At 39.8% G+C, this 12,277-nt stretch overlaps 2 protein-coding genes across 9 annotated transcripts in view; one reads left to right on the top strand and one right to left on the bottom strand.

Annotated features, from left to right (window-relative positions):
- The window catches only part of CASP6 (caspase 6), a 107,491-nt gene extending 98,880 nt beyond the window's left edge, over positions 1 to 8,611 (top strand). For both annotated transcript variants that reach the window (XR_012435006.1, XR_012435002.1), the window contains exon 7: positions 5,951 to 8,611. The gene's annotated coding sequence lies outside the window, so the exon portion shown is untranslated. The remainder of the gene's footprint in view (positions 1 to 5,950) is intronic.
- MCUB (mitochondrial calcium uniporter dominant negative subunit beta) overlaps positions 1 to 12,277 on the bottom strand; it is a 129,132-nt gene that overhangs the window by 96,805 nt on the left and 20,050 nt on the right. The gene's annotated exons all lie outside the window — the stretch shown is intronic.

Genomic DNA, 12,277 nt, shown 5'->3' with positions numbered 1-12,277 from the left:
TATGACAATGGGCTTCACTGTGCCTTTCACAGTTCTTTTGAAAAGCTTTGGGAATCTGAGGCTAATAGGCCACTAGGCCTATTATGACATTCCTGAAGAAAATATGCAAACTAGACCCCACTGTAACCCTCACAACAAAACTACACTTTTCGACAACCTTCACAGAATCTATGAAGCAATTTTTTAGACAGATATTTACTGAATGCCCAATATCCATGTAGATTGTATCCCATGGTAAATACTCTGTTTTAGAAATTCTCAGGGATCTGCTGAATTTGAAAGAGAAGTGACAGGCTAGCAGGCAGCAGGCTGCATTAAATATAAATGGAAGCATTGAGGTATACCAGAACTAAGGCTATACCTCTTCCCACAGGCTTTTCTTCTCTAGTGAGACTGAATAACCCTTTGCCAATAATTCATGTCAAGGAAAAGTCAAGCTGACAAGTACCTCTAGAGTGCTAACAGTACCCTTGGACTGACTGGACTACATAGCATCCGAAAAGTACAGAGGCAGCACTAGGAAAATTTACTCAGACTTAAATTCTGCCCATTGACTTCCAATCTATGACATGATGCCAGGGAGAAATTGAGCTAAATGATCTGGGAAAAAAAATTATTATATTTTATTACTAAAGATGATGAAATAGGCCGGGCGCGGTGGCTCAAGCCTGTAATCCCAGCACTTTGGGAGGCCGAGACGGGCAGATCACGAGGTCAGGAGATCGAGACCATCCTGGCTAACACAGTGAAACCCCGTCTCTACTAAAATACAAAAAAAACTAGCCGGGCGAGGTGGCGGGCGCCTGTACTCCCAGCTACTTGGGAGGCTGAGGCAGGAGAATGGCGTGAACCCGGGAGGCGGGGCTTGCAGTGAGCTGAGATCCGGCCACTGCACTCCAGCCTGGGCGACAGAGCAAGACTCCGTCTCAAAAAAAAAAAAAAAAAAAAAAAAAAAAAAGATGAAATAAAGAAAAAATCAAGGTAGCTGAAACTTCTAATATGACATAATTAGCTCACTTTTATGACTAAATCCAAAGTGGGAGATGTAAGGGTATACTGCATTGGCAGTGTTAAGATAATCAGGTTTTCTTATTTATAGAGCTGTTTTTCAAGTAAGTCTTTTCCTTCTTTCTAAGAATATTCACTTGATGTTCTAAACAAGTTTCACTAAAAATATTCATTTCATAGTTTGGGCACTTTACCTGTGGATCATCGTACACACAGATACAGAAAGGAATGGACACACTTTTCAGAAGGCCCAGCATGGTCTCAGATAATCACCCAGTCTCTGAATCAGTCCGTCTTAGATATGCTTGAAAAAGGCAATAGGGTTGCATCAAGTGGGACTTAAAGTTCCAGTAGGTGCTTTCCCCAACTCCGTGGGAAAACTGGAAATAACTGACATTGGGTATCTTTTCCCAAGGTTACTTTACAACCAAAGACTGGACTATACTGTTTCTTATTATCCAAGTGATTCCCTATAGACTCATCCAATCTTTAGGGAGAACTCTTTTTTAAATTACATAGGAAAATATTGATTGACATCAAATAAGATTCCAGATATACCTTTGGGTATTATCCCAACTGCCCCTTTTCACCGCCCCCCATCCCTGCCAACACACAAGATGTATGCATTTATATTTGTACACACACACAGAGCCAACTTGCTCTAGCCTTGAAGTGAGCACTGGCATTTTCAGTAGTGAAAGAAGCATTTGTGTGTTATCTAGAAATAACTAAAGAAAAAATTAAATCATGAGTGGTGTCTCCCAAGTAAATGCGTAAAAAGGAATTTATAACAGAACATACCTTAAAAATGTTTTTTCTGAATCTGTTACTCTCAAAATATCTGTGTATATATTAGAGCTTTCAAATTCTCTCCATGACTAAGAGAAAGCATGAGAGAACTTGCTGGTGTGATGGAAATGTTTCATATCTTTATAGAAGTATGAGTTAGTAGGTCTGTGTATTGTCAAAACTCCTAAAAGTGTGCACACAGGATGTGTATTTCATTTAATGTAAATTTTATTTAAAAAAGAACTATAAACAAGTATGGAACTAGAGTAGATTTACTTTTTGCAGTGGTATGGAATAGCGGTTTAAAACTACTACTTTCTGTGTATTCTAGGCTTGAGTAAATGATTAAATATAGTGAAATAATGGCTGACAGGTTCCTCCTATTAGATAATCAGTTACAGAAATGTAGAAGATGAGAACGTAACCTTAAGTGTGGCACTGGAGTTGCTGGTTTGAAATATGAACTTGTGGCATGTTTGTGTTACATAAAAATATCTACAGTGTGTTATAAAATATACAGAAATATATATACATATAATTTTTTGTTGTCTTTTTTTTTTTTTTTTGAGACAGAGTTTCATTCTGTCACCCAGGCTGGAATGCAGTGGCATGATCTCAGTTCACTGTAACCTCCACCTCCCAGGTTCAAGCGATTCTCCCACCTCAGCCTCCCGAATAGCTGGGACTGTAGGCCCATGCCACCATGCCCAGATAATTTTTGTATTTTTAGTAGACATGGGGTTTCATCATATTGACCAGGCTGGTCTTGAACTCCTGACTTCAAGTGATCGCCCACCTCGGCCTCCTTTCAAAGTGCTGGGATTACAGGCGTGAGTCACTGTGCCCAGCTGCATTTTTATTAAAGGAGGAAATTCAGCAAATAAAATATAGTTCTTGGAAATTAAAGAATTAAAACAGCAGAAAGAGAAACCTCAAAAGAACATTTAAAAGATCAAGTTAAGAAAATACTGCAGAGGCTGGGCACGGTGGCTCACACCTGTAATCCTAGCATTTAGGGTGGCTGAGGTGGGTGGATCACGTGAGGTCAGGAGTTCAAGACCAGCCTGGCCAACACGGTGAAACCCCACCTCTACTAAAAATACAGAAATTAGCCAGACATGGTGGCACATGCCTGTAATCCCAGCTACTGGGGAGGCTGAGGCAGAAGAATCGCTTGAACCTGGGAGGCGGGGGTTGCAGTGAGTCGACATCACACCACTGCACTCCAGCCTGGATAACAGAGCCAGACTCCATTTCAAAAAATAAACAAACAAACAATGGGACTTAAAATATAATGGAGAAATAACTAAAAAATTCTCTCTCAAGTTACTGACGTAGTCAATGCAACCAAACTACCCACTATAGTCTTTGAAAAATATATACCACTCATATATATATATTTCCCCCTCCCCCAAGTTTACCGAAAGAGGTCTTCTACCAAATTGAGTGACTGAACCAACAAAGTCTACACAACAGAATTTAACATGAGAGGCCTGACGCGGTGGCTCACGCCTGTAATCCCAGCACTTTGGGAGGCCAAGGAGGGTGGATCACCTGAGGCCAGGAGTTTAAGACCAGCCTGGCCAACACGGTGAAACTCTGTTTCTACTAAAAATACAAAAATTAGCCAGGCGTGGTGGTGCACACCTGTAGTCCCAGCTTCTTGGGAGGCTGAGTCATGAGAATCACTTGCACCTGGGAGGTGGAAGTTGCAGTGAGCTGAGATCGCACCACTGCACTCCAGCCTGGGCAACAGAGTGAGACTGTCTCAAAGGAAAAAAAAAATTTAACATTTAACATGAGAGAGGACAATGGTAAAAGGAGAGAACAAAGTGGCAGTTGCTAGGAAAGGCATGTCAGAAGGCTTCAGGGAAGATTTCTTCAAGAAGATAAAACTGAAAGAATTTCCAATGAGTTTCTATGTATTTGGAGGAATTTACACAGCTGAAGGAACATTTGAGATTTTGAGATTGAATTACTAAGCGGTATGAAGAGAAACTAATTGCAAATGTGGGTGCATGCATACCAACAATTTTTAACTTCTGACAAGACATGATTACCTTGTGTAGAAAAGACAATGTAATCATGGTTTTCTACATGTCTCACCAGTGAATAGCCTTTATGTAGTCACAACAAAGTAAACCCTGAAAAATGAGCTAAGATTATGGTAACACTTTATAGAGAGAAAGGGGGGACAAGTCTGGGGCAGGAGTAAAAAGAGCTAAATCCTCATCTTCTATAGAGGTCAACAGAAAATGCCTAAAACTGAAATATCAAGTGACAGCAACAGAAGTGTATCATTCAGAGACATGAAGGTAAGTAAAACTTACCAGCTAACAGTAGTAAGTGATTGCTTTTGAGGAGTGCATGGAGGTCCACTGTTTTTCAGAGCAATTTGTACAACTATTTCACTTGTTATGTATGCACATATAAACCTGATAATAAAAACTAAATTTTAAAAACTCAATTTTTTTCTTTAACCCCTTTTACATGGGCTTTCCAATTATTAATAAAAAGAAGCTCAATTTTTAAAATCCCATAAAACAGCTAGATAACACATGGAAACGGCACTGGATTTAGTTTTCACTATTCTAATCGGTGTTTCAAAACTGGAGTAGAAAGTATTTAAACTATAAGCAAACAAAAGCAAAAGGGTAAGCCAATTATAGAGCAACGACGATTGTAAACACCATAGTGATCATAAAATAATTTCAAATATATTCCAGTTTTTACACAAAATTAGCAAAGAAATTGAAGATTATGGGGTTATTACTCAGAATTAAGAAAAATAAGGATTTATTATTTCTAGCATAATTCTAATGGCCTTTAAAAATGTCAACTTTTAAGAATATGTCTTTCTCACAAAATAACAAAAACGAAACAGATAATTGATAGGAATTTGTCTAAACTGAGGAATATTCCTCCCTAGTTAAAAAAAGGAACAACGTAGAGAGCTTACCACTAGACAAATTGGTTGATGGTAATTTTTTGGATCTGCATCAACTAGAGGAAAGAAACACAAGATGTTCCTAGCATTCTTATCTAAGATATGATAAGGCAGTGCTAAATAACGGCCACGTCTGAGAAAGAACTGTGAGGATTCCCGCACGGTCAGGCAGATGGACAACAGTCAGGCAGATGGACAACAGTCAGTCAGGTGAATAGCATGTACAGAGCACCCACTCTGTGCCAGGCACCCTGCCAGCCCCTGAGGATACAACAGTCAACAGGACGTAATCCCTCCTCTCATAGATCCTACTGGTCACATCTAAAAGGAAGAAGAGAGGGAAAAAAAAAAAAAAAAAAAAAAAACCACCACCAGAAATACGCTGATTTCAGTAAGCTGCAATTAAAGCTTACCCAGGCATTTGTGTGACTACTGAAGAGACTCAATTCAATAAAACAATCTGTCTCTGTGTCTCCGTTTCCACATCCCAGCACAGGGGATGGCAACTAAAATGAATGTTATTTATAGGATTCTGCCGAAATCCCTAAACCTAAGGGCTTTCTCTACTGCTCTAAAGTAAGTGGGGTGAAGGCTGAAGTATCCAGCACAGGATTCATGTCTGTAGAGAGACAGGAAGAACTTCCTGGGTTAGAGTAAACCAAGGTTTCGGTAAACTCCCTGGAAAGTTATTCTTAGAGGGGAGATAAATGCCAGAGTGTAGATAATGAGCTACACCAAGCAGTCAAACTAGTTCTGCCCCGTCTTCTGGCAAACAGGGTTCTCTGGGAATGTCCACCCTACTCATTCACACAAGGAGGAACTGCTGGGCCAGGCATGGCCTGCACCTTGAGGCAAAAGAACTGAGTAAAGACCTTATACTTCAGGTTCTACCTTACAAAGAGATCTGTAACGGCACTGGTAGCTCTCACTTGCAGGACTATCAGAAGGATGCCAACATAGTTACACAAAAGTAATTTCAAAAAGCACAATATATTAAATGCTGCCCTGTGCCCTGTGTTAATTATGGTTGCCTTAATGACATCTGTTAGGACAAGACCCTTCTCATTATTTCTTTTTCAGAATTTTCTAGACTGTTCTATCTATTCTTTTACCAATGAATTTCAAAAATGGTTTACCAGGTTATATGAAAAATTTTGTTATACTGCCTTTTTATTAATCATTCTTTATATCCAATTTACTCCCCAGAAAAATATGGATTTACCAGAACTGAAAACAAAAGCCAAGATTTGATGGTGTAGACTATGGAGAGCTATCAGAGTGAAGCATAAAACTTGGCCCTGTCTTCTTGATCCACATGACAGTGAAAAAGGTCAGGCTGACTTATTTACACTCCTTATCTAAAAGAAAGATGTCAGTTTTTCAGGAGAGAAATTTTCGCTGATACTGAACTAAGAAATGTAACCCTTCATAAGAGATAAAATAGCAGATGAAATCTTCAATTTGGGGGGGTGGCAGTGGCAGTAAAACAAAATTCTTTTTCAAATGATATTAGCCATTTCCAATATCAAACTTTGCTAAAAGCTGACGGTTTTAGCATCAGAATGCAAACATCAGAATTTCCACAGGAACACTGAAATGTCAGATTAGCTGGCACAGAGTAAGATGCAACTGAATCCAGTGACTCAAATACCGAGCTCATTCTCATTGCAGTCACACAGCAATTTCTCGGTTGCTGCCCAAGGACACAGAATGAGTTACCTGACGATTTGCATCACCACCGCAAAATGAGAAACACATCTATTGGTTGCAAAATTTCACCCTCACTTCAGTGTGTCATCCTTCAGCATGAATATTTTTAAACAATGAGAAAGAGATGGCACATTGTTAAAGATACAGTCTTGACAGTTCAGCCACAATCCTACCTTGCCCTTCAGTTAGGACACTAATGTGAAGAGGACACCACAAAATTTTATTTTGGCTTCTACAGTTGTGAAGATAAAGGCTACTGCGAAACTAAGTAGTTAAAACTAACTCCTTAAAAGAGAAACAAATGAATCTTTTTAGCTCTGTCCATTAGATACTTAATGCAATGTTCTAAGTTTCTGTATTTTAAATTATATTATAGTTACTAACCACTTAGAATTTTCCTTCTAATTATTTCAAATCTATGAAATAGCTATCAAGTTTTCATTTTGACTTATTTTTTTCAGTGCAATAAGACAGTCCAATTATTACTTACAACATCTGCGAAAAGACTTTTGAATTCATTTACAAAGCTTCCAGGAAAGGCTTGTATCTCTTATTTTTATGAGTCTATTTCTTAGAAAAAGTTAAGATTTTGATCTCAATACTCATGCAACACTTAAAACAGTTTTATAAATTAGTTATTTTATGGTTGTTTCTTACTAAAATCTACAACCCTTTTTTTTTTTTTAAAGATATTCTCATTTCCTATAAACTTGTTTCAAATCTGTACAAGTAATTTTTTTAAAAAAGTTTTTTGGATTTCTGTTCCAAGATGGCCAAACAGGAACATCTCTGGTCTGCAACTCCCAGTGTGACTGGCGCAGAAGATGGGTGATTTCTGCATTTCCAACTGAGGTGCCTGGCTCATCTCATTGCGACTGGTTGGACAGTGGGTGCAGCCCACAGACGGCAAGCCAACGCAGGGCGGGGCACTGCCTCACCCAGGAAGCACAAAGGGTCGGGGGATTTTCCTTTCCTAGTCAAGGGAAGCCAGGACAGATGGTACCTGGAAAAACGAGACACTTCCGCCCAAATACTGCACTTTTCCAACAGTCCTAGCAAACGGCACACCAGGAGTTTATATCCCACGCCTGGGCTGGTGGGTCCCATGCCCACGGAGCCTTGCTCACTGCTAGCGCAGCAGTCTGACATCAACCTTCGAGATAGCAGCCTTGCAGGGGGAAGGGTGTCCACCATTGCTGAGGCTTGAATAGGTAAACAAAGCAGCCCAGGAAGCTCAACTGAGTGGAGCCCACCGTAGCTCAGCAAGGCCTTCGGCATCTGTAGACTCTACCTCTGGGGGCAGGACATAGCTGAACAAAAGGCAGCAAAAACTTCTGCAGACTTAAACATCCCTGTCTGACAGCTCTGAAGAGAGCAGTGGTTCTCCTAGCACGGTGTTTGGGCTCGGAGAAAGGACAGACTGCCTCCTCAAGTGGGTCCCTGACCCCTGTGTAGCCTAACTGGGAGACACCTCCCAGTAGGGGCCGACTGACACCTCATATAGGCAGCTGCCCCTCTGGGACGAAGCTTCCAGAGGAAGGATCAGGCAGCAATATTTGCTGTTCTGCAGCCTCTGGCGGTGATACCAGGCAAACAGGGTCTGAAGTGGACCTCTGGCAAACTCCAACAGACCTGCAGCTGAGGAACCTGACTGTCAGAAGGAAAACTAACAAACAGAAAGGAATAGCATCAACATCAATAAAAAGGACATCCGCACCAAAACCCCATCTGTAGGTCACCAACATCAAAGACCAAAGGTAAATGAAACCACAAAGATGGGGAGAAACCAGAGCAGAAAAGCTGAAAATTCTAAAAATCAGAGCACCTCTGCTCCTCCAAAGGAATACAGCTCCTTGCCAGCAATGGAACAAAGCTGGATGGAGAATAACTTCGACAAGCTGACAGAAGTAGGCTTTGGGAAGTCAGTAATAACAAACTTCTCCAAGCTAAAGGAGGATGTTCAAACCCATCGCAAGGAAGCTAAAAACCTTGAAAAAAGATTAGACGAATGGCTAACTAGAATAAACAGGGTATAGAAGACCTTAAATGACCTGATGGAGCTGAAAACCATGGCACAAGAACTATGTGACATATGCACAAGCTTCAATAGCCAATTCAATCAAGTGGAAGAAAGGGTATCAGTGATGGAAGATCAAATTAATGAAATAAAGTGAGAAAAGAAGTATAGAGAAAAAAGGGTAAAAAGAAATGAACAAAGCCTCCAAGAAATATGGGACTATGGGAAAAGACCAAACCTACATTTGATTGGTGTACCTGAAAGTGACGGGGAGAATGGAACCAAGGTGGAAAACACTCTTCAGGATATTATCCAGGAGAACTTCCCCAACCTAGCAAGGCAGGCCAATATTCAAATTCAGGAAATACAGAGAATACCCCAAAGATACTCCTCGAGAAGAGCAACCCCAAGACACATAATTGTCAGATTCACCAAGCTTGAAATGAAGGAAAAAATGCTAAGGCCAGCTAAGCCCAAAATCTCCTAAGCTGATAAGCAACTTCCCACAAAGGGAAGCCCATCAGACTAACAGTGGATCTCTCAGCAGAAACTCTACAACCCAGAAGAGAGTGGGGGCCAATATTCAACATTCTTAAAGAAAAGAATTTTCAACCCAGAATTTCATATCCAGCCAAACTAAGCTTCATAAGTGAAGGAGAAATAAAATCCTTTACACACAAGCAAATGCTGAGAGATTCTGTCACTACCATGCCTGCCTTAAAAGAGCTCCTGAAGGAAGCACTAAACATGGAAAGAAACAACCAGTACCAGCTACTGCAAAAACATGCCAAATTGTAAAGATCTTCAATGCTAGGAAGAAACTGCATCAACTAATGGGTAAAAAAAGCCAGCTAACATCATAATGACAGGATCAAATTCACACATAACAATATTAACCTTAAATGTAAGTAGGCTAAATGCCCCAATTAAAAGACACAGACTGGCAAACTGGATAAAGACTCAAGACCCATCAGTGTGCTGTATTCAGGAGACCCATCTCATGTGCAGAGACACACATAGGCTCAAAATAAAAGGGATGGAAGGAGATCTACCAAGCAAATGGAAAGCAGGAAAAAAGCAGGGATTGCAATCCTAGTCTCTGATAAAACAGACTTTAAACCAACAAAAGATCAAAAGAGACAAAGAAGGCCATTACATAATGGTAAAGGAATCAATTGAACAAGAAGAGCTAACTATCCTAAATATATATGCACCCAATACAGGAGCACCCAGATCTGTAAAGCAAGTTCTTACAGACCTACAAAGAGACTTAAGACTCCCACACAATAAAAGTGGGAGACTTTAATACCCCACTGCCAATATTAGATCAAGAAGCCAGAAGATTAACAAGGATATCCAGGACTTGAACTCAGTTCTGGACCAAGCAGACCTAATAGACATCTACAGAACTCCACCCCAAATCAACAGAATATACATTCTTCTCAGCACCACATCACGCTTATTCCAACATTGACCACAGTTGGAAGTAAAGCACTCCTCAGCAAATGTAAAAGAACAGAAATCACAACAAACTGTTTCTCAGACCACAGTGCAAACAAATTAGAACTCAGGATTAAGAAACTCATTCAAAACTGCACAACCACATGGAAACTGAACAACCTGCTCCTGAATGACTACTGGGTAAATACTGAAATGAAGGCAGAAATAAAGATGTTCTTTGAAACCAATGAGAACCAAGACACAACGTACCAGAATCTCTGGGACACATTTAAAGCAGTGTGTGGAGGGAAATTTATAGCACTAAATGCCCACAAGAGAAAGCAGGAAAGATCTAAAATTGACACCCTAACATCACAATTAAAAGAACTAGAGAAGCAAGAGCAAACAAATTCAAAAGCTCCCAGAAGGCAAGAAATAACTAAGATCAGAGCAGAACTGAAGGAGATAGAGGCACAAAAAACCCTTCAAAAGAAATCAATGAATCCAGGGGCTAGTTTTTTGAAAAGATCAACAAAATTGATAGACTGCTAGCAAGACTGATAAAGAAGAAAAGAAAGAATCAAGTAGACGCAATAAAAAATGATAAAGGGGATATCACCACTGATCCCACAGAAATACAAACTACCATCAGAGAATACTATAAACACCTCTATGCAAATAAACTAGAAAATCTAGAAGATATGCATAAATTGCTGGACACATACACCCTCCCAAGACTAAACCAGGAATCAGTTGAATCTCTGAATAGACCAATAACAGGCTCTGAAACTGAGGCAATAATTAATAGCCTACCAACCAAAGTCCAGGACCAGATGGATTCACAGCTGAATTCTACCAGAGGTACAAAGAAGAGCTGGTACCATTCCTTCTGAAATGATTCCAATCAATAGAAAAAGAAGGAATCCTCCCTAACTCATTTTATGAAGCCAGCATCATCCTGATACCAAAACCTGGCAGAGACACAACAAAAAAAGAGAATTTTAGACCAATATCCCTGATGAACATCGACACAAAAGTCCTCAATAAAATACTGGCAAACCAAATCCAGCAGCACATCTAAAAGCTTATTCACAATGATCAAGTCGGCTTCATCCCTGGGATGCAAGGCTGGTTCAATACACGCAAATCAATAAACTTAATCCATCACATAAACAGAACCAACCACAAAAACCACATGATTATCCTCAACAGATGCAGAGAAGGCCTTCAATAAAATTCAACAGCCCTTCATGCTAAAAACTTTCAATAAACTAGGTATTAATGGAACATACCTCAAAATAATAAGAGCTATTTATGACAAACCCACAGCCAGTATCATACTGAATGGGCAAAAACTGGAAGCATTCCCTTTGAAAACTGGCACAAGACAGGGATGCCCTCTCTCACCATTCCTATTCAACATAGTGTTGGAAGTTCTGGCCAGGGCCATCAGGCAAGAGAAAGAAATAAAGGGTATTCAATTAGGAAAAGAGGAAGTCACATTGTTCCTGTTTGCAGATGAGACGACTGTATATTTAGAAAACCCCATCATCTCAGCCCAAAATCTCCTAAGCTGATAAGCAACTTCAGCAAACTCTCAGGATACAAAATCAATGTGCAAAAATCACAAGCATTCCTATACACCAATAATAGACAAACAGCCAAATCATGAGTGAACTTCCATTCACAATTGCTACTAAGAGAATCAAATACCTAGGAATCCAACTTAGAAGGGATGTGAAGGACCTCTTCAAGGAGAACTACAAACCACTGCTCAACAAAATAAAAGAGGACACAAACAAATGGAAGAACATTCCATGCTTATGGATAGAAAGAATCAATATCATGAAAATGGCCATACCACCCAAGGTAATTTATAGATTCAATGCCATCCCCATCAAGCTACTAATGACTTGCTTCACAGAATTGGAAAAAACTACTTTGAAGTTCATATGGAACCACAAAAGAGTCCACATTGCCAAGACAACCGTAAGCCAAAATAACAAAGCTGAAGGCATCATGCTACCTGACTTCAAACTATACTACAAGGCTACAGTAACTAAAACAGCATGGTAGTGGTACCAAAACAGATATACAGACCAACGGAACAGAACAGAGGCCTCAGAAATAACACCACACATCTACAACCATCTGATCTTTGACAAACCTGACAAAAACAAAAAATGGGGAAAGGATTCCCTATTTAATAAATGGTGCTGGGAAAACTAGTTAGCCATATGTAGAAAGCTGAAACTGGATCCCTTTCTTACACCTTATATAAAAATTAATTCAAGATGGATTGAAGACTTAAATGTCAGACCTAAACCCATTAAAACCCTAGAAGAAAACCTAGGCAATACGATTCA

The sequence above is a fragment of the Macaca fascicularis genome, chromosome 5 (genome assembly GCF_037993035.2).
Source record: "Macaca fascicularis isolate 582-1 chromosome 5, T2T-MFA8v1.1".
NCBI classification, from domain to species: Eukaryota; Metazoa; Chordata; class Mammalia; order Primates; family Cercopithecidae; genus Macaca; species Macaca fascicularis.
Note: the sequence above shows the minus strand (reverse complement) of the source record. Positions and strands in the feature narration are given on the sequence as shown.